General features: G+C 39.7%; 1 protein-coding gene across 3 annotated transcripts in view; it reads right to left on the bottom strand.

The window, feature by feature from the left end:
- The window catches only part of shroom1 (shroom family member 1), a 39,472-nt gene extending 16,394 nt beyond the window's left edge, over nt 1-23,078 (bottom strand). For 2 of the 3 annotated variants that reach the window (XM_031280746.2, XM_031280748.2), the window contains exons 1-2: nt 22,878-23,078; nt 917-957 (exon numbers count right to left, since the gene is read on the bottom strand). The gene's annotated coding sequence lies outside the window, so the exon portion shown is untranslated. The remainder of the gene's footprint in view (nt 1-916; nt 958-22,877) is intronic. The other variant, XM_031280747.2, reaches the window with a different exon arrangement.
- Between the last annotated feature and the right edge of the window lie 3,036 nt (nt 23,079-26,114).

Raw genomic sequence — 26,114 nt, 5'->3', positions numbered from 1 at the left:
AGAAACCCTGCTGCCATCATCAGCTATCCAAAAAGTCCTCTTCAGTACAGAAACCAGCCCCCGCAAGTTAATGATAGGTTTAGGCTTCACGGTGGACTCTAATGACAGAGTAAATGTAGGCTTCTCTCTCCCATGACCTGCATTCTCCATGACTTTGTCATCAAGATGAAGCTGCATACCTGTCATGCATACATAATGGTCAATGTTGCCAATAAAACAAAGACAAGCCCACCAGCTAATCAACTCTGACACTGAAGTATGAAAGTTGTGCCTCAGCATAAATGGAGGTGCAAGAAATGTGTTATCTTATCCAACAAATATAGAAAAGTAACTTAGACTGGCAACTGAAACCTCCTTTATAATCAAATTCTAATGAGTAACATTTTCCCAGTATTGCCATGTTTGTTGGCCGAGCTTAAAAACCCGAATCAAAGATGATCCTAGGTGGTCGTTTTGCATACACACAAAACCCGCCTCCCAAGAGCCTTTCAAACTACAGTATTAAGGATTCCATGTGTTTATGAAGGGCCTTCTGATCTGTGGTGTGTCTCTGTATGTGTGGTTTCCAGCCCTCCTCTTGCTCTCTGCGAACAGAGAGAGAGGCTCCCAAACAGGGGAGCGCTCAAGTGGAAGTGATGGAGGGGACAGGCAGTGACAAAATGTACAGAGAGGAGGGAGGGAGGGAGGGAGGGTGAGGCAGAGGGTGACCGGCCCAGACAAATACCCTCACACGCAAACCACAACAAAAAGAGACAAGATAACTGAACAATGACAGCAGGAAAGCTGAACGCAAGTTGGAAGGCTGGATCAATAGTCACAGTAGCAAGACAGACTGGGAGCTACTCAGAGATGTGTGAATGAAATTTAAGAAACTTTAAGAGAGCACCGTTGGCAAGAAAGAAATAGAAAAACTCACCCAAACTTTGAGTCTAAGTCGCTGACCTTCCTGATTTCCATCTGAAAAAGAAATGTTTCAACTTAAATAAGGATTTGCTGAATGATTTCCATCCATGTTTCTCTGTCAGAACCTCTTTCTTTCTCTATGAGAGGGACCAGACCAAGTAACCAGGAGAGCTAGATATTAGAGGGAAGACTTCTAGCAAGTCCCTTCTCCCCCCACCGAGACCCGAGGCTGCCTAGCGGGAGCCACTGATTGGCCAGCCGATGACGTCCGGCTCTCCGATGCACAATGAGCGCAGCGGAGGGAATATTTCACTGCCGCAGATAGCTGCTAGTGCTGCCGGCCGCCTGAACAACAGAGAGAGAGGGCAGAAAAAAAGAGGCCTCGCATTCCTGGCTGGCTTCAAAGACAGAGCAGAGGCAGGGCGCCATTCATTCCCAAGGCCCTGAGCCCGGCACATGGAGACTAGCCAAGGCAGGAGGGAGGACGGCGGAAGGGAGGGGGTAGTGGTGGTGGGGCTGGTGGGTGGATGGGTGACCTCCCAGCCTCCACCCAAAAAAAACTGTCACAAAGACTAACTATCCCCCACCATTACCCTCAATTTCTCGCTTCTCTTCCTAACAGCTATTAGTCTCCCCTGTTTTCTTCTGTTCTTTAAAACCGCTTTAAAACCCTGGTAATGACAGTTATAAAGAAGTTACACAGCTAGCCTAATCATTAACCAACTGCAGAGATGTTTAGTAATATCTTCTGCTTTAAAACTGATATGTAGTTCAGCATTACTGTAATTTATTGTAGAAACATTGCGTTTCTTAATTCTTTTGATTGGAGATTTTTCAAAAGGTAAAATAATCTCTATACACAATGTGATAAACGAATAATCAAATTGAGAATGACACTTTTAATAGACACATGGTGGGCTTTATTACATGATAAAGATTTAGTGACAAGTATGTTAACTGAAAATATAGTACTAAATTCATAAAAATAGCTAAGATTTAAGCATTTAAAAACACTATTTGACACTGATCTGTCTTCTGCACGGGTCAAACTTGCTCTCAATGACACCATCAGCTTTCTAAAATCCTGTGCGATTGTCTAGTGTCGGACAAAGACCCTAGTTGCCCTCTCTATTTTTTTCTATGGTGGCTGGCAGTGCTCCAGCCTAGCTATACAGAGTTTGGGTTACTGTTAGCACAGTGTCAGACAAAGTGATGCAAAGAGCAGCATCGATCAGTACGTTTACATGCACACCAATATTCTACTATTATTCCGAATATGACACTATTCCGAATTTGATACATGTCATGTGAACATATTCCGGTTGGATATTCCAAATAAGGCCTTTTTCCGAATATAGCATTTTCCGATTAAGACGTGGGTTATTCCGGTATTATTCGGGTTTTAGAGGAATTTTTTGGACATGTATACAGCACATTCGGAATATGCGTCTATGGTTGCTGTAAACAAACCAACCAGCCAATAGATTGCAAGGCTGCAGACCCGATAAGAAGGAGAAACACAGCTACTTTTAAACATTGTCAACATTATTATTTTGGATATTCGCACACATCGCTATACGTCAACCTTTTCGAGAAGCTGGTTGAAGGAATAAAAGAGGGACACTGTGTTCGCACGGTCCAACAAAAAAAAAATATTATATAAGAATATTAGTGGAATACTCACTTCCATTAGCCATGTAAACAGCTTAGTCGGAATATCGTCTTTTGTCGGAATAAGGGCAAAAAACGGAATATTATGTGCATGTAAACGTAGTCAGTGTCATGTTGTTGGTTTTACTGCTGCTGTGGCTGACTCCACTTGATGACAACATAACCTTTCTTTGTAATGGACAAATGTACATAGGACTGAGAGAGGGAGACATGCATTTAAACCAGATTATATAATTGATATTAGTTTCCAAGGTGCAAAATGAAAGAACACCTGAGCTATAACAGTAATATAGGAACTAACTACAGCCAGACCTTAAGAGACTTAAGTTATCTGCCTTAATGAGTCTCACACTTTGAAGAAATGTGAAGGCATCATTTAACATTTGTATAAGTACTCTAAAAACAATATAAAATTTAAAATGAATGCAACCTGATCACTTTGTGGCCAGCAAAGAAGCTTTCTTTTATTTTGAAGGCTGATACCCAATTCCTGTGCTGGAAAGTGTGAGAGAGAACAGCCGATTCGCTTTTACTTTTAAAATAATGTACAGCATTTATGTCACTTAAGTCCCTTTCCACACGTGATTACGAGAGAGCTCCATAACAGGCGGTCAACATTAAATAGAGACCTGTAAATAAGGATAAGCTCATGACCACTTTCTGCCTGGCAACTGAGCTAAGTGCTGCATCATGGTGGTGGGGAGGACAGAGTATGACTTAAGAACAGTAAGAATTTAAAGACCATTTGTTTAAAAAAAAAAAATCCAACGAGGTCACATTTTTGTGAAGAATTAGATTTATAAAACCAATACATGCGAGAGAGAACATTGGGTGAGGCTGATAGGGAGAGAGAGGAATGAAGGATGGGGCGGGTGTTAAATTCTTTCACTTTTTTTTTTTTTTGTCTTTCATTGGTTGGATTATGTGTTCCAGCGTGACCTTCCTAATGCAGCCACGAGACTGGACCACCAGGTGTCTGAAAAGGAAAAGGCAGAAATAGATAGAGAGATAGAGAATATAGAAACAGCAAGTACAGGATGATAAGATGACGCAGCCAAACCACAAGAATGAAAGGTGAAATGACACAGATGAGGGAGAGAGGAAGATGAAAGAGTACAAGCAGGAAATTTGGGGCCTATAGTGACTGATGCCATGGTAGCAAGCCAACCAACTAGCAATCCAAAACCAATAAGCTTGTTAGCCCTGCTAAATCTGCTGATTAAGATGATGATGGGTTGACGGACCTCTGACTGAGGAGCTAAATGGATTGTTCCTCAAAATACTACTGTTAGCCCTGTTGTTCTCGAACAGAAGCATTCACTAGTGAGAAATAAGACTTTAAATCTACTCGGCAGAACAACTAATAATGCATTTTTACTGCAGACCCTTTGACACATCAAAGAAGGAAAAACAGTTTTAATTAATGACATTAATAATGCTTGCAATCCATTTACTGTACGTGTAGGAAAACCTGGTTCACAAAGGTATTTTAGACTGGTCTGTAGCAGGGCTGGGCGATATGGACAAACTCAAATATCACAATATTTTTGACCAAATACCTCGAAACCGATACGATATTGTAGTGTTGACTATTGGTGCTTTAACAAAATATTTACACAATGAGATTTTTGATAAATAATCATCAGTAATGTGGATATAATGACGAAGGGGGTAAAGGCAAATAATAGAACAGTTACAACAGTCTGGTAAGTTCATAAAATTACATAACTTCACTGTAATGCAGCCTTTAAAACCAGGAAAAGACAACACTAATGCCATATCACAATATTACAATATTCAAAATCTAAGACGATATCTAGTCTCATACTGTATCACGATATCAATATAATATCGATATATTGCCCAGCTCTAGTCTGTAGTGTTAGGGACAGACTTAATGGTGCTTTTAGATTAGTCTGATGAAGTTACAAAAATAAAGACCGCAGTAGTGTATTGGAAATATACAGCAGTTAGGACATAGTCAGTTGTTTTCATTTACCCAAAGAAACTATCCTGAGCCTCACTGACGAGTTAGCAAAAGCTAACAGATTTTTTCTACTGAATCTACTGCATTTTCCCAGTAAATGTGGTTATAACTGTTTAATTCTTCAAGAAATATTATATTCTCTGAATTCTGACCATTAGTTAGCCAACGTCAAATCTATCTTTGGGAAACTGGCCCTTGGTATTATGCAAGCTTGCCTATTGGCATGGCTAACTGAGGAGCTATTATTAATGTTATCAGTTGCACCTGTGTTTTTCTTGCTATGACAAATCAAAATGTCTGCTGCGATAAAAGGTCTACATACAATGTGATTTTATCTTCTGCTGCTATCTCCAAAAATATCTCTCAAAACTTCTAACACAAACAGTGAAGCAGATCTACTTAGAGTTCATTTCGATTTGAATACTTTTGGACAACTCAATTATTAAGGCAAGAGGAACAAATATGAGTCATAGATCAATTATATGGACTAAAAATATCGTGGTAGCAATGAGGGTAGTACTGTCAAAACCAGCACAATGCACCATGGGAGCAAAACAAGGCTGAATGTGGCTGTATGAAGACACTATTGCCTACAACTCTTACTGTACATGCTGTTTATATTTATCTTCCTATAGGACAGAACAGTCAAAACCATAATAGACCAGACTCCCCGAGGGCAGATTATTGACTCAAAAGGGAAATAAAAAACTAAATCTTTCGTTTGACCTTTTGGCCCATGCAGGCCTTCATCAAAATGTGAACCATTATTTTCTTTACTTACTAGAGTAAAAAGAGTGTGGTCTAAAACTACGGTATCTGTAAAATGTCCTGAGATAACGTCTGTTATAATTTGACGCTATAATTAAAATGGAATTGAATTGAAATACTCACAATGTACAGCATGCATAGTGCTTGACCCTCCATTAAATATCAAGGTAGGCTGAAGAGACTTAACACAAACCACTGGAAACGTATCCCAAATCTTTACCTTGTGTCTTCAAATGAGAAATCTTTTAAAAACTGTCCGCATAAAATGGACGAGGGAGGCATCACACAAGCACAATTACTTCACTTCTGGATTCAAGTCTCCCACAGGACCTGAAAGACATCATTCCTATTGTGCCCCGATCAAACAGAAACAGAGAGGAAGCGGTTTTTGAAAAGGTGGAAGTGGTCGGGTGTTGAGCACTGACATAGAAAAGCATCTATTACCGGGAAAGGGAAAGCCGCGTTGCCATGCGATGTTATCACCACAACGCCTGCAGTGCAATTACTCCTGTATGTGTGTGTCAAACACAGAAAAAGACAGAGAGATTCAGCATGTCTATGTGTGTGTGTGCAGGGGTGAGAAACTGTGGCTGGGTGTTGCTGGGCAGTGCTCACACCGGTGTCTAAAATCTCTAGCTGACCAACACAAGCTGTCACACTCTAATAAGCTCTACATTCCTGCCTTGATCTGGCCTAAACTTCAAATTGCATACACCTAAATTAACCAACATGTCTACTAAATGCATAATAGTGCATTTGTAACTACAACACTTGCTTCTTCTGTAATTGCAGGGCTGCAAATTGCTAACATCCCTGCCATCTGTGTTAAGCTTCTAGTTAAGAAATGAATGCTTATATAATGACGCGCGCGCACACACACACACACACACACACACACACACACACACACACACACACACACACACACACACACACACACACACACACACGCAACAGGGTCAATAAGAGTGTATGAATAATATTCTCCTTTATAAAAAAAACAACAACAGTTAAGCATTCTGTATCCTCTCTGGTCAACCATTAACCAGGAACTGCACCATGCCTGGCTGCTTCAAGTTTTAAAACTGAACACAGGGCTCTGTCAATGATACACTTCTTATTATTCTGAGAAGAGAATTACTTTTGTATTAAGGACCCCCATGGGGGCTACAATATGATCTAGACATGGTGAGTTTAATGGGATACTGTAGGAATTCCTCCACATTAGAATAGTACAAGGCTGCAGGGGATGGGATTTTTGTTTGAGTGTAGGTGCGTTGGGTCTAAAAATGGGCCGTGCAAATTCATTATTACTGCAGCATATTGTTTTCAGGTTTGGTATGTGTATTAAAATCTGAGAACATACTGATCTGGTTCAAAGTCAGATGTAGAATGGTTATAAAACGGACAATTATGGAAGCAATTGGACTACCAGAAACTGGATACCAAACTGAACGTTGTAAAAGTGTCATGTCACACACAGTTTTATACATGAAATAAAAAGCTATGCAACAGAAAATGTTTATTGCGCCTTGCGGAAAGAAAAAAAACACCACCCATTTGGGCAGGAGCCAACAAGGGTTCCTTGATGTGAGGTGGTATCTTCTGATGTCAGCAGAAAGATGACCCATGCCCAACACACACCTGGTCTTAAGGCTCATGGATCACATCAGTAACAAAACAGTTAACGACATCTCACAACATCGATTTCCAAAGGATACCTTATTCAGAGCAAATGTGTGATACCACTAACAACAAGGGAGCCACAGTGACAAAAAAGGGCCAGGTCGAGGAATGTATGAAAGAAGGAAAAACACAGAAAGTGAGAAAAAAAAGAGACGGCCCGGCAGGAAGCTGAGGACAAACACCACAGGAAACAAAACACAATAACAATTGACCCACTTCCTGTTCAAAGGTGGGAAAAGTCTCAATGACTCCATCACTTCAGAAAAAAAATTATACTTTAAAAAAAGCATCTATTGTTCTTGGATCCCCAGTGTCTCCTATAGCTCAGGCCTCATCTCTTCACAGACCCTAAATACACACTGTCTGCAGCCTAAGCAGGGCAGATAATATAAAGCTTAGTTTGGTCTTCACCTGAAATTCATTTTTTTGGGCAACATCTGTCAACTGCCCCCCACTACCTTTGCATAGTTGCGTATGTTTTCCCTATACTCAATTGTTTAGTCTATAAATGTCAGAATAATGAAAAATGTGTAAATGTAAATACCCACAGTAGTGTCTAACAGACCAGAAATTAAGTAGACCTGAATTCACCACTTTGTACCAGAGATCACGAGGCCCGCATGTGCATATGTGTATGCATCTGTATATGTATATATTCTTTTTTATACAAACTTTTATCTGTACATATTAGTCAAATGTTTGTGTATCTTGTTCAGCGTTGTTGTCCTTGTTTTTAGCTGTATGTGTATTTCTGTGTATGTACTTTGACAGCAACAACTTGTATGTGTTTGTGAGAGTCGCTGCCGGTTAGGCTCAGCCTGTGTCATCTCTTGCCTATAGCTCTTTGCCCTGCCAGGCTGCATTTACCATCTCTGCCCGGTTACATAATGAGCTGTGGTGCGACCAGCTGACCACGGACACATAACAGACGCAGGAATTCACCCACGTTGGCCCCTGAGCTGGTACTGCGGCAGCCGTGACACTGCATGACTTGACCAGGAGCACATGCGGCTGAGCACAGAGGTCAAGACTTCCCAGAGAGACACAGACTTTACAGTACATGTGTTGTTCTTGTAATATAACCCATCATTAAGTAATCTCATAGTGCCTTCTATGTCATGATTAAGGGTCTGTAGTAACACTGTACCGTTTGAAGCCAACAAACGTAGCAAACAAAATCAGATTGAATACTGGTAGGATGAAAGACCACAAGAGGACAAAGAGTACATAAAGGGCATCAGTTTGTGTTTCATAAAATGTTGACATAAAATTAAGCTAAGCAAAGAAGTCCTACTGCAAACAGACAGGGAAGAAAACAATGAATTATTTGTGCAAGCTGCTATACACAGTACATGTATTTGCCCCTTCCAACTATTCATTGTTACTCATGGAATGTATTAATGCTGGGAAAATCTGGGCAAAAGCTGTTAATAGACTTATCACACCATATGCAGACTTGTGTGGCATAAAGGCCATACGATATGTTGTTTTAGTGACTGCTTTTTTTAATTAATTTTTTTAATTTAACCTTTATTTATTCAGGGAAGGTTCACTGAGAGGCAGCCAGGAACACCTTGATCATAGTCACACAGTTACACATTTATACCTGGAAGCTCCCCAGTACAACAACAGTCTGATCTGCTGGCCACAGAGCACCTCCACTAGAGCGGTTGGGGTTAAGAGCCTTGCTCAAGGGCACCTCAGTGGTGGTAATGAGGGAGGGGTAAGTGCTGCTCTTTCACTTTCCCCACCCAGATTTTATCCTGTCGGTCTGGGGATTGAACCAACGACCTTCCGGTCACAAGCTCGCGTCTCTCGCGCCCTGACTGCTGTTCTGCTCCCTGTAAGGATGTCATTGTTTGCTATGGAAATACATTAGTTTGAATGTACAGTGCCTAGTGTTTGTTAAAAGAAAGGTATTTAATTTAAACAGCAGCATTAACATAGTTTGTTAGAAGTCTTTTTTTAAACAGCACTGAAAAACAATATCATAAAAAGACAGGTAGAAGCAAAACGTGTACTGTACCACTCGGTGTAATATCGCACCTTAAAGGAAGCTTCTATTTTACCATATTTTAATCAATCTTTAATTCAACACATTCTAGGTGTTATTTAATCATACTTTCCTTGAGCTTGCCTCACACTTCTACTTCAATACCGACACTGAGATAAAGCAGTGGTAATTATCACAATCTTTTTTTTGTATTTACGGTCCACGGATATGCAGAGGAAAAGGTAAATGTTTAAGGATGTATTTTCAGCCATGCTAGCAGCAGTTATCTGGTGAAATATCTCAACATCTTTGAGATGAATTGGGACAAACGTTTGTGCAGACATTCATAGTTTCCAGAGGATGCATCCTAACAACTTTGGTGATCCACTGACTTTTCCTCTATCACCACCACACGGTGAATAACTTTGATGATCCCTTAAGTTTTCATCTAGGTCCATCAAGTCAACATTTAAATATGTCCTAACTTTGGTTTATGACCAAATACTAAATGGCAAAACTAATTGCATTCCTCAGCCTCAGCTGTACTCTATGTTTAGTGCTAATTAGCAAATATTAGCATGGTATCAGGCTAAACTAAGCATGTTAGTGCTGTCATTGTGAGCATGTTAGCATTTAGCTCAAAGCCTCTTTCCGACCAAGTAGTTACAGGAACGTAGTTATAGGAACAGTCCACTTCTAAACAGTTCTACTAACTACTCTCCCCCAAAACCGTTTTTTCCATTTGCATTCGCACTGGCCAAGTGGCCATAGGAACTGGTAGGAGGGGTAAGGGAGTGAAGCAAGCACGGCAACGGTCTTTATAGCGTCGTCACTTGACTTTAGCGCCACAGTAAAGAATAAACGGAGTTCGAACGGCGGCGTTTAAAGACTAGGCTGGAGTACTTAACAGAGAAACACAGAAGACAAAGGCTCCAGCGTAATATGATCCTAATTAATATGATGGAAGAAGATAGAAGAGCAGAGCAGAGCAGAGCGCAAAAGGCAAACGAAAAGACAGGTAAGTTTAACTAGCATTAACAATTAGCTGGTTGAATGTGTGATGTTTGTCTTATGAGTTAGCATACGTAGGCGAATTGCAACAGTGAAGAATATGTACTGTTTGTGTTTCAGACGTTGCTAGGTCACTAAGGGTTCCTATGCGGAAAAGGGAAAAGACCCTGCCCTGAAGTAGGAGCTGAAAGAGTTAAAGGAACTGTGGCCAGAGGAACTTAATAATCCCCAAATTGGTCCAGTCGGAACACGAGAAAAAAAGGGTTCTAGGAACGTTATGTTCTAGGAACTGCAAAAGTCGGAAAGCGGCTATAGACTCATGCTTTCTTCACACAGTTTCTGGTCCTTGAGAAAGAAGAGAAAGTGACGGACAGTGAGACTCAACTGTATAGTTTGTCTGCCAGCAAATTTAAAAACAAATAACAATATGAAAGCCATTCAATAAAATAATGTACCATCTGTACTTGGTAAGCATGGTAACAATATTGCTCAGCAGGCCAAACACCTGACACTTTATTGCAGCGTGGCACTCTGACCTTTGGTGCCTTATCACTGGTTTGGTTGTTTGGCAGAGGCACATGGAAAGGAATGCGCTTGATAAGCAGCTAGGACAGGTACAGTAAAGCAAACAGGTTGTTATATTCAGTACACAGCCCTCAGTTTGACTGGTAAATAGTTATTATGCAATGGCAGCACTAGTTCTCTAGTTCCCAGTTGGACCAAGGCTTGTTCTCACACAACACTAAGCCTATCTGCTCTTAAATTCTACACTATCACTTGAAGATATTGTAATTTGTGCTCAAACAATAATTGAGTTCACCTCTGTATTCAAATATGACTTATATAACAGATACTCATCTGTGCAATGATCTCACCAATCATTTATTGCCCTGTGCAGACAGCAGGTGAAGATAAGACAATAAGAGAATAGCCTGTGGGACACTTCCTGATAGAACAAACTACAGTGTGCCTTCAGGAAGATCGCAGAAATATAAACCTGTGGGGTTACATTCAATGAAGCAATGTGGTAACCTGTGATTTTCCTTAAGTAGGGCTGCAACTAACAAGTATTTTCAATATGGATTCATCTGCAATCAATCTTCTTGATTAATCGATTGGTCAGAAACATGTCACAAGTTCCTAGAGCCCAAGGAGACGTCTTTACATATCTTGATTTGTCCGACTAACAGTCCAAAACCCCAAATGGACCAATTCACCATCATAGAGGACAAAAAAAAAAACAGGCTTGGACGTTGCATTCAGTAAGACATCCTGATTATTTCATATCTTGAGGCTTTATTTTATCCCAAGTACAACGTTTTAGTTTCAATACCCATTACATAATGACATTAGATATTTAATCTTGCAGCGAGGGGAATATGCAAGGGAAGAAGTGCCAGATTAATAAGGTGCCAAGGGGGATTAAGCACCAATCATGAACGCATGAATTGCCAATAAGTGTTTCGCAATAGCACTGAGTGACAGAGCACATTAAGTTGTTCAATTAATCTGACTTCACAGTCTTCTCCAGACATTATATACATTTAGCTGCAACAGATGGAAGTGCTATGTCTATAGCCTTGGGTAATTTAGATATTGCACACCAACCATGGGAAAACACACAAAACTTTATCCCTATCCTTCTGCAGTCACACAAATCCTAAATCTTAACATCAACACACTATCATTATCACTTTGAGACACTCAGACAACATAATTAGAAGTGGGTGTTTTTTACCCTCCTGTAATCATTCGAACCTCCTGGAGTGGCCAAAGTCAGGTTACAGTACTAAATGATCTGCTGAGCTCCAAGACAACAGCATTCCTGCTATGGCCTCCCCGAGACCCATCTAATATGAGGCAATTACAGCAATGAATGGACATTTCTAGACCACAGAATGCAATAGAAGCTATACAGGGAGTAGTTTTGAAGGGGAAAAAAAACATTCCAGTCTCCAACAGCAAATGCACACAAAAAATACTGCACACTGCAAGATTTAGGCATCAAGCAAAGTGGACAGTACATCTGTCCAAACTCCTGTCTGCTTTTGTTAATCGCCCTGCACACTTTTACTTTCACTGACTAGAGTCCTGCTCATGAGAAGGTGGGTGGGTACTACGTCAGGTTAACAGACTCCATGCACTGGTAATGTTGCGGCCACACTGGATTTTGATCCTCATTTATAGGCAGTAGGCAGACAGAAGACAGTTTGACATGTCACAGTAGAGAAAGCATAGGTGTGACTGTTACAATTAATGATGTCTGAATTCCACTTGGCAGCTTTGATCAAACACACCCTGTACACACTGACACATTCCCGAGACATACCACGGCTGTGCAGGGCCTTAGTATTTTAAATTGTTGTTGTTTGCTTTCTTGTCGAGAGTTAGATCAGAAGATAGAAATGTTTTCACACCAGACATTTTGACTTGTCATAGTAGGAAAAGCTCAGGTGAAATTGATAACATTTGTAATGGCTCAGTTCCATTAAAAGGAATACTTCATCCTCAAAATGACCATTAGTACTGTATATCATTCCGCAAAAATAGTCTCCTGCTTGCCGAGGCGCACTCCTTGTCCGAACTCGCAGAAGTGTAAATAGTAAGGCGTTAGCCAAAATGCATGGGTTTGGGAAGTACTAAGCATACGACTGGATAAAGGAGACTTGGATTATACTGCACAAGTTGTGTGAGAGTTTGGAAACGGATGTTTTGATACAGTTTTGCCGTTGTGTAAAACGCGGTCGCCTTTACTTCATTTCATCAAGACTCAAGTTTTTGGATTCTCCGTTCACTGTGGCGGCATGCAAAACAAAATGGTTTCTTCAAAACACCGCAACACTCGGTGAGAAATTGATATACAACTGGTCATTCTGAGGGTGAAGTATCCCAGTGAGCTATTACAGTGAGCCAGCATGCACAGTACAAGGGCCTCCTCTAAGTGGAATGCAGCTATCATTCATGTTATTAAATACCCCTGTGCTTTTCAGACTGTAACATGTCAAAATGTCTGGCGTGAAAAAGGTCTATTGATACCACTCTTGTGTCTGTACGCTAATATGAAGCTACAGACGCCAGGAAATTAGCTTAGCATAAAGTCCGGAAACAAGGGGAAACAGATAACCTAGCTCAGTCCAAAGTTGAAAAAAATCCACTTACTGGCACGTCTATATTTGACTAATTACCATGTTATAGATAATTTTCTTAATATGTACAAAACCAGAAATAACGATCCCTCTCAGAAAGAAAGCATATAAACACTTGTGTCGTAATGAACAATTTCTTTAAAGGGGGAGTTAAAGCACTTCACACCCAGAGTACATCCCTACAGGCGACGTGTTTTACTTATTTTGCCTGATTAGAGCTCTTCTCCGGACTCTTTGCTAAAATGTTGGCGCTCTGAGCCTCTCTTCTGTTGCACCTGTGTCATTCTGATTGAAAACACATGTATAGGTTGATTCAAATAGAATCAACACGCGCTCAGAAACAAACACACATTCAAAAATCTTGCAGAACATTTTTTTTAACCAATACATTTCAGACATGCGTGCATCTCTGTGTTCACTTTAATAGGTCACATACACAAACAATTCTACACTGACGTTAGAGGAAAAGGCTCAGGAGCCATTCATGCAAGAAGATCCTGCTGTTACATGAGCATGTCTGTGACATCATGTCATGTCATGGTGAGGTAGGAGAAACAGCCGAAAACAAAAAAAAAGAAATATGAGGATAAATAGGATAAAAGGTGTTAGAAACTGCGTCACTGTCTACCATCTAATATGGCGTGATGAAAGTGAACAGACATGCCTCTAATCTTTCCTTTTATACCTGCCAGGATGCTTTAAGCAGCATGAAAAGGACTGTTCAGACACACGATACGCTGCCTTGTAGAGCAGCAGCGGCAGGACAACAAGGAAACATTTGCTCAGTGTTGCACCAGAGATTTGAATTGCAAAAGAACCCGCCAGGCAGACAGAGACACTGTGTGAGGGCAAACGGTTAATATTCACTTCCCCCCCCCCCAGCACTGCTGCCGCTGAAGTCAACAACAGATCTGAGCCAAGATATGTTCTTGAGAAAGTACCAACATCTCCACATTTTTGTTATCGCACAATGTGCATATTATCAGGAGCATAAGGATGTCTTGTGGGTAACGGGTGTCAGAACAGAACTTAATCTGTCTCATATTACCATTCTTGAAAATCCAGTAATTTATTGGCCTGAGCCTGGTTTCAAATCTCACTCACTCAGTCTCTTCTCTATTTACACTTCTGTCTCCCACATGTTCCTCAGACACAGACAAAGGTCAAAGCCGGTGAGGGGAGTCCTGACAGGTTTCCTGTAGAAAAAGAGGAGCTCAGTATTCACGATTACTACTTTGCTAATCTTCTTCACAATCTGAATGAAATACAGAGGGATATATTTACTTTGCTTTTAGTTTAGTTTCTCGTAAATCATCTCTGTAAACCACACAAAAAACTGGGGGAAATCAACTTACTGCTTTCACAGTATCACAGCTACTGGTCAGATATCACTTTGGGTCTCTGTTTGTCTAAACATGTACTTTTGTTCATGCAAAAGCAGAGACAACAGGGGAATTTACCCTGCAGACAGATGCTGATTGAAACACCCACACGAAGAAGTCATTTGGCCCAGAGCAGACCACAGCAAACACTTTGCCTCCCCCCCTTGTGAGGCACAATTTGATATGGAAAAAGCCCAAAGCACACTAAATAACAGATGGCTTTATCACATCACCCTCAAGGTATACGATTTGCCAAAACCTGCCATTTCTGATGGCCTGAGCTGTCTAATTTGAAGTGCAAAGCTGGTGAAACATCCTCACTGAAGTGGACTTTGTAGGATCAAGCTTAATTTAATTGCTTGAATTCAGTTAAAAACAACGAGAGACTTTTTAACTAGTTTTAGTCAGACTGTCTTAGGCATGTTATCCAAAAGCTATCAAGGAAAAAATAAATAACTCAGCCCCAACAGCCAGAATTTCAATTACTCAGGGTGACCCCTGACCAGCTGTTATTATTTAATGAAGAGACTTTGTGTTACTGATCATAACTATAAAAAGTCTCAATTTTGGCCCCATAAAAACAGAAGTAAAGTTTGAGCAAGTTGGCTCTCTTTGAGCCAAACATTTGACTAGCATGGAATGTATCGCCTTATCAAGGCCAGAGGGGGATTTTTTCTGTAAAATGAACCAAGGATGAATTTTGATTTAGTGGACAGCTTACCGCTAGAAAAGCAAAACTGCAGCTTTAAATTTGAGAGTGCAAAGATCTCAGCTTTCAAAATGTTCCTCAATGGCTTTTCCATGCCTAAATTCTGTACAATCTAGTGCTGCTACATTTCTTTTTTTTTTTTTTTGATCACACCAGTATATAGCAACAGCCTTGTTGTAGACAGGGGAAAAAAATCTTTCTGGCATTAAAGCACCAACAGCTTTTGAAATTTAATGAATCTGTTCCAGGTGGAAACCGAGTTAGCATTTAGCCAGTTTTTAATCATTCTTCAGGCCATTATTAAGCAGATGATCAATGTAACGCAGCCAACAATTTCCCCCTGAACAGGCTAAGTCTCTCAAACTGAGTAATCTTGGTTAAGTGCTTTTCCTCTGAGAAGTTTGCCTTTTGCTGCACAAAGCTATATAAAAGAAAATATAAAGAAAATTATTATTTTATCCGGAATACAGTAGTTTTTTTGTGTTAGCTCGCCACGTGGATCGTGATTTTGCAGTCCTCCCACCTCCATCTTAGCATATTAGCCCACAGAACATATGTCGGCACTGTATTGAAAGAACAAATGTGTGTCTCATGTGCTGATAAAGACAAAGTCCCACCTACACCTCAGGCTATAGACTGCCGGCTGTACAGTAGATCTCCCATTATAATCGACGCCTCTGCAGAGAAGAAACACTAGGTGTTAACTTTTAATTGTCCTGCTTTTCAAACACATACCTAACATAGTAACCTAATAGTACTGATCATCATGCTCAGGAGTCAAGTGATTTCTAATCGCCATTGTGTTTCCCAGCACTGAGTCTGCCACCGTGGTTAATTTTAGGGGGAGCTGATTACAATGGGCTCCTTTTACTGCTGGCAGCGCAGGTTTCCTACCTCAGAGCAGGGGAAGAGAGGGGGATCAGATCAAGAGGAAGAGGGGGGGGTTTAAGGCTGTGAAATAAATCACACAGAGATTAATCTTTACCTGAAAACAGGGCAACATACTCTGGACTTTGTAACCTGGGGGAATAAAAATGGTGTGGTAGTCCGATGTGGTGCTGCTTGAAGAAGTATTGATGTGACTATTGGGGGGGGGGGGGACGTCACTCCTTCCTATGACACAAAGTGAAGAAGAAAAAAAACACTCTAACTGAATTTTTTTATTTGTTTTATATTTTCCTTTCTTTCTAGCACCCTTATTGGCAGACAACATTTAAAACAAATGTGTTTGAAATTACTTTATAGCTGCAACTCATGATTCATGTCATAATCAATTCATTTGCCGATTATATTTGCAGTTAATCATCTACTCAATGTCAAAAGAAGTTGGAAAAAAAATGACCATTGCAACTTCTCAGAGACCAAGGTGACGTCCTCAAATGTCTTGGTCCAAAGCCAAAAGATATTCAGTTCACAATGATATAAAAACAAAGAAATGCAACACATCTTCTCATTTGAGAAGCTGGAACTAGAGAATGCTTGACATTTTTTTCACTATTTTTTGCTTGAAAAGCAACTTACTTAAAACAGCCCTAGCCCTAACTTACTTAAAATTGTGTAATTTCATCTAATTAACTGACTCGCTGCTTATCAGTAATGTTAATTAACCCTTGTGTTGTCTTCCCATCGACCATAAAAAAAACTTTTTTTGTCCCTTCTCAACGTTTTTGTTCTTTTTTATTTTTTTTATGTTTTTGTGGTTTATGTTGAAGTTTTGGTCGCTTTTTTTCAACATTTTTATAGCTTTTTAAGATGTTTTGGTCCGTTTGTCGCTTCTCCCAACATTTTGTCACGTTTTTCAACATTTTCGGCGCTTATTTCGACTTCCCATATTTCTGATATAAAAAAAACTTTGAAAACGGGTCAAATTTGACCCGAGGACGACATGAGGGTTAAGCAGTTTTATTTCAGCAATTTAGAATTAAAATATAACTGAGTCACAACCCAGGTGTCGAAGCCATTTCACCTCTGACTGGAGGCTGGAAAAACACAGACATACATAAAACAAAAAAGAAAGACATCAAGCCTCTACTTCCAGCCATGTCAGACAGCTGTAAATGCCTCTTTTATTAGTCGATGTCACAGCCATATTACTGCATCCGCGGCCGGCTCAAGTCTCGGTGACAGCCCCTCACCCACACCTTTTCATCAGGGACTATGAAACCTGAGAAGGCCCTCCAGCAGACCTGTTAACACGGTGTATTATGGAGGTACAATACACACACAGACTCACGCAGACACAAAGGATGAAGGGCTGCTCTGTCGTCCAAACTGCAGTGAAACAGCAACAGTGTTAGGAAAAACATTTCTCTTCCTCTCTGCCTCTCTGTGTAGACCCCTTTTTTGATGCATCCGTGACCTTGATTATCACAACATAAACCTTTTTAAAACTTTCACAATCCGTGATCAGTGTATATCTCTTACAATCACTTAAAGGTACCCTGTGGAGTTTTTGACCTGTAGCACTATGGAGCACATTTTTAATGAGGAGTACGCATCGTTTGTTTTGCAATTGCACAAGTGTGGCACGATACACAGTCCTGTCAATGGTTTTACATTATTCAACAAGTGGTGGTAATGTGCCAAAATGCGCAGCAATGTGCCAAAATATGCAGCAATGTGCCGGCAACGGCAGAGGAAAAGAAGGCTGTTAATTATAGTACTGATGTAAAAAAAAATCTAAATGTTTTTTTTGTAAGGGAGAAAATATGTTTGTTAGGCCTCAAGGATACAAGGTAAGGTAATACTGAATGTAAACATAACGTCAAAGAAAACGCTACAGGGCATCTTAAATTACTCTATGGCTGTAGAGTTTTGTTTGTTGTCTCTGCAATGTGCTGCTGCTACAATTCAATTCAAATCAATTCCATTTTATTCATAGTATCAAATCATAACGAGAGTTATCCCAAGACACTTTACAGATAGAGTAGGTCTAGATCACAACAATTGTATTTTATGTCTGTCTACATTTCCCCAAAAAGTAGAGAAAAGGCGTAGGACAGAGTTTTTAAAAATCTGCTGCCTATACAAATAGGTTACTTAAACACACAAACCCACATGACATATGACACTGCCATGTCCCCATGAGGGTCCTTTAGGCCATACAATGTAGGTGTGGTCCTGTCAGACAACCAGAACAGGCAGAGAGACATACATAACCATACACACTTTCCAGCCAGAAAAGAGCTCTGAAGCAACAAGAGAAGAAACTAGACAAAAGATGGCAAAAGAGAGCTGGAAAAGCTGTGAATGTCAGAGTTTTTTTAAACAATAAATTAGTGCAGAAGGGTTTTTTTCCCTTTGGAGGCCAATAACTGACAGCAACAAAGTAAACCAACCTGTAACAGGGTAGGACGTAACTTACCTTTGAAGTTACAAACTCCTGAGGGCAATGTCTGTCTCTTTAGCTGCTAAATACTTTGTCAATCTGCTGTTCGGTGTTGAGCGGGTAGAGTAAAGTGGGTTTTTAGACCTTTTTTGCTGAAAACAAACCGAAACAGTAAAGCTTCCGACAAGAAAACCAAAACAATGAGCTGAAAAACACTAAAACGCTCTGGGAAACTGCAGTCAGATGATAATTCTCTTTCACATTACATTTAGTAGGGGTGTGCAAAAAATTCGATTCACATTTGTATCGCGATTCAAGCTCTACCGATTCAAGATCGATTCATAGAATTCCAAAAATCTATAAATTCTTTTTTTTTTTTTTTTTTTAAATTGTATGTCTACTGCAATCACATGGGAAAAGTAACTACATTTACATACCGCGAATCGTTTTTTTAAATCAAGAATCGTTTTTGAATCGAAAATCGATTTTGAATCGAATCTTGAGCCTAAAAATCGATATCAAATCGAATGGTGACATTTTCTGAATCGTGCACCCCTAACATTTAGTAATTTGCCATTGTTAATATACAAATACATTGATCATTGATAACCATTACAGCTACTTTTAGCCAAGCAGTTTCATCAAAAATTCCATCTACTTACATAAAAGTAAGCCACCGTAGGTTAAGTGACTGCTTATGTGCAATCTTTCTCATCAAAATCATTAATAGACTTCAGAGAAAGCCTTTCAGATAATGCCATTGTGACCTCTGTACAGTACAAAAGTAATTATACATTACTGTGGTTATGGATATGACGGTCGTACCAAAGGTTCTTACATATACTGAGCCGCATCACTACTGTCACAGGTTTTATTTCTGTGATAGCAATTCGGACACACACACACACACACACACACACACACACACACACACACACACACACACACAATTTACTTACTTCTGCTTTCATCCAGATTATCTGTAAAGCTGTTCAACATTAACGCATTTCCCTATTAATGTTTCCTTTCCTGATAAGCCTGCTAGTTTCAACAGCCTCAGAATTTCCTCATATTTCCCATTACTTAATAATGCTGTGGGGGAATTTTGACTTGAATATGACATATTCCCCTCTCTTTTCCCCTTCTGTGCTCTGAGTCTAGAATCAAATCTTCCACCCTGATCTTCTTATCAGCGCGTAAAGATACCTTCCTGGCTGTCAGCGCAATGATGTCATACAACCTGAATACCTGTCTGTTACAATCACGCACTAAAACATGCATCCATCATCTTATCAAGGTCATTAGCTACAAAACAGAGCATGACATCATGATGACTTTACCAACCAGAATGCCACACCTAAATGCTCATTAGTCTTCATGCTAACTACAGTTTAATTGTTATGTTATAGCATCGCCATGATGTACCAAACGTCTGAAATAGAAAAGGTACTTCTGCATCACAGAATGTCCTGAGCTTATCTTGAATATGTCATCCTGAATAGTCTAACTTTATTACCCATTAAACTCAGTCAGTCAAACACAATCTCATTCTTAATCTTCCATTCTTACTGAAACACTGCATAGAGAAACCTGATGGTACTTGATCACATCAGCTGACATCGAAATCTTGCTGTTAATGGTTTTCACTTAAAAATCCTCTTCGTATCTGATTACAGCCAGCCTGTGTCAATCATTTCACCGTGAAAAAAAACACCACTGAATTCCCACTCCCTTAGAATGAGTCATTCACAGCTACTTCCTTAACACATTTTTTTTCCTGAAACCGACAATGCCAGTGAAAGCCTGCATATTGCAGGTACAAAAGGAAGAGGTGGAAATAAGATCACACTTCCATTACGGGAAAATACAACACAGGTAAGAAAAGCAAAAACCAACAAGCTGTTAACTGATTTATAACTCTGACACCTTCCTACTACAACCCTGTCCATTATTCATCACATTGAATCTTTCACTAGATTTCAAAGTGACACCATGCAGAGTGGTAATTATTTAATTACAGCAGCATTAGGTCATTCGATTTTGACTTTATTTCTGGAATTGTATTAGATGTTTTTATCTGAAATAAAGTATTACTTGTGTGTGATCCTACCATGTCATTTGGATCACTTTCAGCAACATCTTCAAAAGTTAGTATGGAATTATTTTTTGGCTAGTGTGACCATGAGGTTCCTTATTGCTGCAGAATCAATCTGAACCCATCTGAAGTTAATCTAAACGTAATCACTCACGCAGCCAAACCAGTTAGTTCATCTTTATAGAGGTAGGCTGAGTAAAAAGGACACTGGAAGAATGTAAACATCCAAGTAAAAACTACACACACCCAGAGACATTTTCCACTGTTAAAAGAACAACTAGCCCCACAAAGTCTCTGTTAAAATGTCCTAAAATGACTGCACTATACAAATGTATTCAATTTTGTTGAACTGCTTTTTCTGCAGCACACCATCGATCGATACTGTGCACACATTTTTTTGTTACCTTAGAGGTAGAAGGAAAGAGAGAGAGAGACATAGCAAAGGGAAAAAAACAGAGATTATGTTTCAACACCCAGGGTAAGTTTACATATCATAGCCTTGTCATTCCATTTGTTTAATCTTTTATTTCCGGGTCCCTTTCTTTTTTAATCGTTTTGCAAACACAAACACCACCTCATCGTGCTATCATACATACAACCAACTGTGCAACGATTACCAAATGTGTGTATTATAATGTAGTATATATTATTATGAGTCATTACCTTATCTGACAAGTACAACCATTCATCTGTGAAGGACTATCCAAGTAGTGCAACATCAGCCGAGTTTTGGATAAACAGGTGTTTATGTGAGCACCTGTGTGTAAGAGATTGATGCATGCTTTTGGGTTCACTTGCCTCGGTGCACATATGAGTCTGTCTGTCTGTCTGTCTGTGTGTCTGTGTGTGTGTGTGTGTGTGTGTGTGTCTGTGTGTGTATTACACCTACATGCAAGTCTACTCTGCACAAACGTCTCTGTAAGGGTCTCTTTGCAGCCTCCAGGTCAGACTCTGTGGGTGCAGTGGAGTCGAGCTGGGTCAGAGGCCTGAGCAGGCCATTCAGCAGCATAACAAACACAGAGAGGCCAGTGTGCTCCTCCTGCACCCACCATCTGACCAATGCACCTCATGAGTGCTTCAGTTTCAGCCACAGCACAAAACACTAGTGTCTGGTTTCCCTTTTGTTCCCACTTTAAATAAAACATAGTCCAGTCATTAGGTAGAAAGGCCCTCTAGTGCATAATTCAGGGCCAGGTATCAATTTGAGGCGAGGAGATAAGGTTAAGCTAGGACAATACTATGTTGTTCTCACAATACCATCAAACAACAGATATTGCATAAGTAATGTGCAACACAGAAAGTATGAAAATGACAATTAAATGTGGTGATATAACAGTAGTTTGGGTTGCTGGGTTGCACTATACACCCTTGGGTGTATAGTGTATTGTAGTGTGTGATGTATGTTCTTCATGTTATGTCTGTCGGTGTCTGATGTATGGACTATTTGTTTGTGTCATATGTCTGATGTCCTGTCATGAAGTGCATTGCAACTGTGCCGCAAACCCAACTGCCCCAAGGGGACAGTCCACACTATCCATTGCAGGGCTGCAGCTAACCATTATTTGTATCCTCAAATGATCTGTCAATTGTTTTCCTTGAGCCCAAGTTGACGTTAAATTGCTTGTAGCAGTCAAAAAACCCAAATATATTTATGGTGGAAACAAAGAATTTCAGCTTTACTAAAATGTAATCCATTATAAACTGAACATCTGAACTGAAAAAAAAGAAAAAGCCTGATAAGAATGCCAAACTATACAACCCTAGAAGTTTTCCAAACCGAGAATAGACATTTAAAATGGTCGATATATTAAAAATAAAAAAATAAAAATACAAAACTTACAATATACCTACTAAGTCAGATCATTATATTACAGAACTTTCAGTAGCAATACCAATAATATGTTCAAAAATACAATCAACCACTATGACCACTAACTAGGATTATTTGCTATCTAACGCTTGCTCTGAACAGAACTGAACTGAGATCAGTTGTAGCTTTTTAAAAGACGTTAATTTTACCCCCGACACGCATTACAACTTCCTAAAACTACACATATAAAGAGAGGTTCAATATCACATATTTTCATAAAGCTATTTTTACTAGAAATGGTAAATGAAACGACTGACAGTTGACAACCGAAACTGAAAAGCCAGTGATACTAGATGCACCTGCTACTACTGAAGTCCCCTTCACGTACCTGTTGATTCCCGTGATTTCGCTGTTTTTAACTCGTAGTCCTTGTTTCTCTCGGATGTGTTTCCTCTTCTCTAGTGAATGACGGTTAAAAGAAGTACATTAACTTACGCACTTTTTTGTAGTTGGCTAAAGTGCATCGCCGCACCCGGTAATGAGCTTTCCTTTTTCCTTCGCTCGCAGTTAGCTTACCTTATTCCCTGGAGAGAGAGAAGCGGATGAAAGGTAATAGAAAGGACCATCTCGACCAATCAGATGTGGCGAGAGGCGGGCACTTTAAGGAATACACGACATCCTATTGGTCAGCCCGTGTTAATGGCAGAACAGTGAAAACGGGAGTGTATTGTTTTGATGTTCTTCAGTTCACTGGAAAGAAGCAGAAGCCAAAACTGAACAGTGACATTTGTATTGCTTATTTACTGAACTCACTGAAAGAAACATGTATTGCATGGGAATAGTTTAATAAATTAAATATTCAAGCTGGCAATGAAAATGGTAATCTTTCAAATAAATGATTAGTAAAAACTGACAAGAGAAAAAAAACACAAAATGATAAGACAAATTGGGGAACAAAACATCAGTCTACATAAGAGTTAATGTTCTCAGGGCAGCACATTGTGGATTGAAAGGAGCTAATCATTTCTAAGAGGCTCTGCAATGCAAAGCTACATAAACTACTTTGAATACCTTTGTATTTGTTCATGCACAGAAGGATTTACTAAGCACCATCTATTTCTTAACGCAAACAACTAAAACTACACTATTTGGACGGCTCAGGATATAGTAGAACAAAATATGAACATCTTCTAGGCCACCAGTAAGATTTTTTATTCAGCATGCATTGTTTGTTGTTATTATTGCTGCTTGGTGCTTTTATGTAAATATTACATATATATTTTATATCTGTTATATTTAGGGCAGGGTCACAATGTGTTCCAATTACATGCATGTCACATACAATACACAAAATAAGATGTAATTTGGAGAGAATCATTGTTAATATAGTTGCAAAAATAAAAGACAGATGTGACTTGGATCCCGTTTCATTTTTTTAATAAAATGACCGCAAATTGTCTCCAGATAGAGTGCAATGACTGAATGAATGCAAAGCCATCTACCATATTGGTGAATGTTTGTTTTGTTTTTTTGCAAATAGTAGCTGTTTTTAAGATATTACCTTCATCCCTTCCTTACTTCTTTACTTTTTTCTATTTTATCTTCCACTTGCTTTTGAAAAAGCACGTGTGTATGTATGCAGATGATACAACAATATACATGTGTGCACCTACTATTAATGAAATAACTACAACCCTCAACAAAGAGTTGCAGATAGCACTAGAATGGGTTACTTACAATAGACTATTCCTAAACGTGTCAAAGACTAAAAGCATTGCATTTGGTACAAATCACTCCTTGAGCTCTAGACCTCAGATGAATTTGATGCTGAATAATGTAGCGGTTGAGCAAGTAGAGGAAACAAAGCTTCTTGGTGTTATCTTAGATTGTAAACTGCTGTGGACAAGGCATATAGATTCTCTTGTTGCAAAGATGGGGAGGAATATATCTGTTATAAAAAGATGCTCTGCTTTTTAACACCACACCTGACCAAACAAGTCCTGCAGACACTAGTTTTATCACATCTAGATTATTGCCCAATGATATGGTCAAGTGCTGCAAAGAAAGATCTAGGAAAACTGCAGCTGGTTCAGAACAGAGCAGCTCATCTTGCCCTTCAATGTCCACTTAGGTCTAATGTAAACAACATGCATGTCAATCTCTCCTGGTTGAAAGTTGCGGAGAGACTTTCAGCATCACTCCTGGCTTTTGTTAGAAACATTAATGAATTGAAAAAAATCCTAATTGTTTGTATAGTCAACTTACATTTAGTTCTAACACACATAAATATCCCACCAGACATGCCACTAGAGGTCTTTTTAAAGTTCCTCGAGCCCAAACAAAATCAATGCAACGTACAGTATTGTATCGAGGGACGGTTGCTTGGAACTCACTTCCAGCAGAGATTGCCAAAGCGCATAATAAATCAAGCTTTAAAAAACAAGTAAAGGAACATCTAAGGGGCCTAAGACTGTAACTATATTTTGTACTTCGTCTATGCATGGGAATGTTGATATGTAAACAAAGATGTTGTAAGAATTAACTTTGTCTATATTCTGTGCTTATGTATTTATTGTGATATGTATTAGAGTACATGAAGAGGACTATGTATATTTATATATGCAAAGAAAATAATACTAGCTATATTGCTATTATATGACTGTTCTGTCTGAAAATGTCTTATTTTTATAGTTTTTTTGTGTTTTGTCTGAAAATGTCTTATGTGTGGTAATGTTTTATGTTTTGTGTGGACCCCAGGAAGAGTAGTTGATGTTCTGCATCAGCTAATGGGGATCCTAATGAAATCAAAAAAATCTAATTCCTAGATTACAACCCAGGAAACATTTCAAAATATTACAATAAAGACTGTAACACAATTAGCTACCTTACAAACTCACCCTCATCCATGTTCATATGGTTTTTATTGCAATGAAAGTGACACTATTGCAATCATAACCATTAACAGCAATAATCACAGTGATTGACTATTGACAATCCAGCGATAATAATAATAAGGGCTGTGTTCTTTCCCCTCTGCTCTTCTCCCTGTACACCAACAGTTGCACCTCCACTCACTAGTCCGTCAAGCTTCTGAAGTTCGCGGACGGCACCTCCCTCATCGGACTCATCTCTGATGGTGACGAGTCCGCCTACAGGTGGGAGGCTGACCACCTGGTGACCTGGTGCAATCATAACAACCTAGAGCTCAATGCTCTAAAGACAGTGGAGATGGTTGTGGACTTCAGGAAGAATTCAGCCTCACCTGCCCCCATCACCCTCTGTGGCTCCACAATTGACACTGTGGAGTCTTTCCGCTTCCTGGGAACTACCATCTCCCAGGACGTCTAGTGGGAGCTGAACATCAGCTCCCTCGTCAAGAAAGCACAACAGAGGATGTACTTCCTGCGGCAGCTGAAGAAATTCAACCTGCCAAAGACAATGATGGTGCACTTCTACACAGCCATCATTGAGTCCATCCTCACATCGTCCATCACCATCTGGTACGCTGCTGCCACTGCCAAGGACAAGGGCAGGCTGCAGCGTGTCATTCGGTCAGCTGAGAAGGTGATTGGCTGCAATCTGCCGCCGCTCCAGGACCTATACGCCACCAGGACTCTGAAGCGTG

Source organism: Sander lucioperca, chromosome 13 (assembly GCF_008315115.2).
Source record: "Sander lucioperca isolate FBNREF2018 chromosome 13, SLUC_FBN_1.2, whole genome shotgun sequence".
Lineage (NCBI taxonomy): Eukaryota > Metazoa > Chordata > Actinopteri > Perciformes > Percidae > Sander > Sander lucioperca.
This window is presented reverse-complemented; position numbering and strand designations above follow the sequence as displayed.